The sequence below is a fragment of the Schistocerca serialis genome, chromosome 4 (assembly GCF_023864345.2).
Source record: "Schistocerca serialis cubense isolate TAMUIC-IGC-003099 chromosome 4, iqSchSeri2.2, whole genome shotgun sequence".
Lineage (NCBI taxonomy): Eukaryota > Metazoa > Arthropoda > Insecta > Orthoptera > Acrididae > Schistocerca > Schistocerca serialis.
This window is the reverse complement of record NC_064641.1, coordinates 882,179,353-882,182,599: the sequence shown is the minus strand read 5'-3', so window position 1 is coordinate 882,182,599 and position 3,247 is coordinate 882,179,353.

The following is a 3,247-nucleotide window of genomic DNA, read 5'->3' as shown; positions in this document are numbered from 1 at the left end:
CATTTGCCGAGACGATAGTTAGCATAGCCTTCAGCTACGTCATTTGCTACGACCTAGAAAGGCGCCATTATCAGTTGCTATTGGTATTCTAAAGAATTGTACAGACAAGAGCTACGTTCAACATTAATGGATTAAAGTTAAGTATTTCACCAGCTACATCCTTTTTTTTCTAGTCTAAATTCATTGTCCTGTTCCAGACCTCACGCCAGCCTACGTGAGCTTAAACGCGTGCCTTTCGGCTTCCTCCATTCATACGGATTGGCTCTCCTGCCAATCCACAACAAAAACAGTTACAGCTATGAAAGGCAAACGAAATGAGACTTCACAGGTTCAGCAGACATGTAGTATTTCAGTGATTGCAAATTCGAGTCACATTTGCAAAGAACTTGAAAGTAAGAGACCACTTGTCAGTATGACGTTGCACTCCCCCCTCCTCTCCCTCCCCTCCACCGCAACCTGGATGCATTCACTCACGGGTTTGGGAAGGGTGTCATCAAAAAACCGTTGTATAATCTCCTGAGACAAGGCAGCCCAAAACGGTCGTAACTCGTCCTTGATATCATGGATACTGGAACTGGAGCGGAATTGATGTCCGACGTGTTCCCACACAAGAGACAAATCTGAGGATCTCGTTCGAAACGAGTACCACAACGTGACACCGGCCGTTCATAGTGACACGTGCTATTTGTGGATGTGCTTTATCTTATTGAAAAACGGCACCACGATACAGTAGCATGAGAACTCATTACATCTACTATCACACCTGGAATAACACCGCTGTGTCTCTCCAAATTGTGGGAAGAATGGGACTTCTTGACAGGTTGCGGCCACACTCGCCCACGACGGTTTTCCGGGTAAGTGCGGAACTGAAATTTGTTGCTACTCACCACGCAACGCCATTCATCAACAGTCCATGTTTCCTGGGACCGGCACCGCCACAAACGCAGCCATTTGTGTTGTGGTGTTAACGGTAGTGTCCGCATGGGCCGGTAATTCTCTAGTCCGGCTGCTGGTAGTCTTCAACCAATCGTGTGGAGTAACACAGAATGTTACATGGAGTCCATTACTTGTTCTCGGATGACAGTCACAGATCTGTAGGGGTGACGATGTGCTTTGTGCACAATACAGCGTTGTAGTGGTCAGATGTGGCAACTCGACGACGAGCATCCCCTCCATCACATATCCATGGTGTACCACATCGGGGCACTGTCACGTACGAATGCCCCACATGTCTGGATACTGCACGATCTGACTAGCTGGTCAAATGGAGACTAACAGTGCGGCCGGGTTCAAATTCTTTGCCAGGTGTTGATAGCGCTATCTCACACCAGTACACTGCGGCGCTGTGTACTTCATAGTGATCATCCTATATCTACTACTATTCGAGCCTCTGCTATACGCTCTCAGCCTTGTAACAACACCACAAACGAATAACACTAATGCTCTCTGGTAGCCACTCTAGCTGCCACACAGAATTTTAACTGTAGTCACCGACACATCCGCCAATCTACATGTTCGAAAGTAGACTGACATCCTAGTGTATCTCCTGCGTGCTTCCCCTTTTTGTCATATTGTCATATTGCATATAAAGGGTGATTCAAAAAGAATACCACAACTTTAAAAATGTGTATTTAATGAAAGAAACATAATATAACCTTCTGTTATACATCATTACAAAGAGTATTTAAAAAGGTTTTTTTTCACTCAAAAACAAGTTCAGAGATGTTCAATATGGCCCCCTCCAGACACTCGAGCAATATCAACCCGATACTCCAACTCGTTACACACTCTCTGTAGCATATCAGGCGTAACAGTTTGGATAGCTGCTGTTATTTCTCGTTTCAAATCATCAATGGTGGCTGGGAGAGGTGGCCGAAACACCATATCCTTAACATACCCCCATAAGAAAAAATCGCAGGGGGTAAGATCAGGGCTTCTTGGAGGCCAGTGATGAAGTGCTCTGTCACGGGCTGCCTGGCAGCCGATCCATCGCTTCGGGTAGTTGACGTTCAGGTAGTTACGGACAGATAAGTGCCAATGTGGTGGCGCTCCGTCCTGCTGAAATATGAATTGTTGTGCTTCTTGTTCGAGCTGAGGGAACAGCCAATTCTCTAACATCTCCAGATACTGTAGCCCAGTTACAGTAGCACCTTCGAAGAGAAAGGGACCAAAAACTTTATTGGCTGAAATGGCACAGAAAACGTTCACCTTAGGCGAGTCACGTTCATACTGAGTTGTTTCCCGCGGATTCTCAGTGCCCCATATACAGACATTGTGACGGTTGACTTTCCCATTAGTGTGGAAAGTTGCTTCATCACTAAAGACAATCTTTGAAACGAAAGATTCATCTGTTTCCATTTGAGCAAGGATAAAATCACAGAAATCGATTCTTTTAATCTTATCAGCTGCAGACAGTGCTTGAACCAATTTCAGACGATAGGGTTTCATAACTAACCTTTTTCGTAGGACTCTCCATACAGTTGATTGTGGAATTTGCAGCTCTCTGCTAGCTCGGCGAGTCGATTTTCCTGGGCTGCGAACAAATGCTTGCTGGATGCGTGCTATATTTTCATCACTCGTTCTCGGCCGTCCAGAACTTTTCCCTTTGCACAAACACCCATTCTCTGTAAACTGTTTATACCAACGTTTAATACACCACCTATCAGGAGGTTTAACACCATACTTCGTTCGAAATGCAGGCTGAACAACTGTCGTCGATTCACTTCTGCCGCACTCAATAACACAAAAAGCTTTGTGTTGAGCGGTCGCCATCTTAGCATCAACTGACGCTGACGCCTAGTCAACAGCGCCTCAAGCGAACAAATGTACAACTAAATGAAACTTTATAGCTCCCTTAATTCGCCGACAGATAGTGCTTAACTCTGCCTTTCGTCGTTACAGAGTTTTAAATTCCTGAAGTTGTGGTATTCTTTTTGAATCACCCTGTATATCGATAAAGTGGGGGCCAATTATCCTTCCTCCCATAACGCTGCACCATACATTAACCCGCCAAGCTCGCTGATGTTCCACTTGTCAAAGCCATCGTGGATTTTCCGTTGCCCAATAGTGCATATTATGCCGGTTTACGTTACCGCTATAGGTGAATGACGCTTCGACGCTAAATAGAACGCGTGCAAAAAATCTGTCATCGTCCCGTAATTTCTCTTGTGCCCAGTGACAGAACTGTACACGACGTTCAAAGTCGTCGTCATGCAATTCCTGGTGCATAGAAAAATGGTACGAGTGT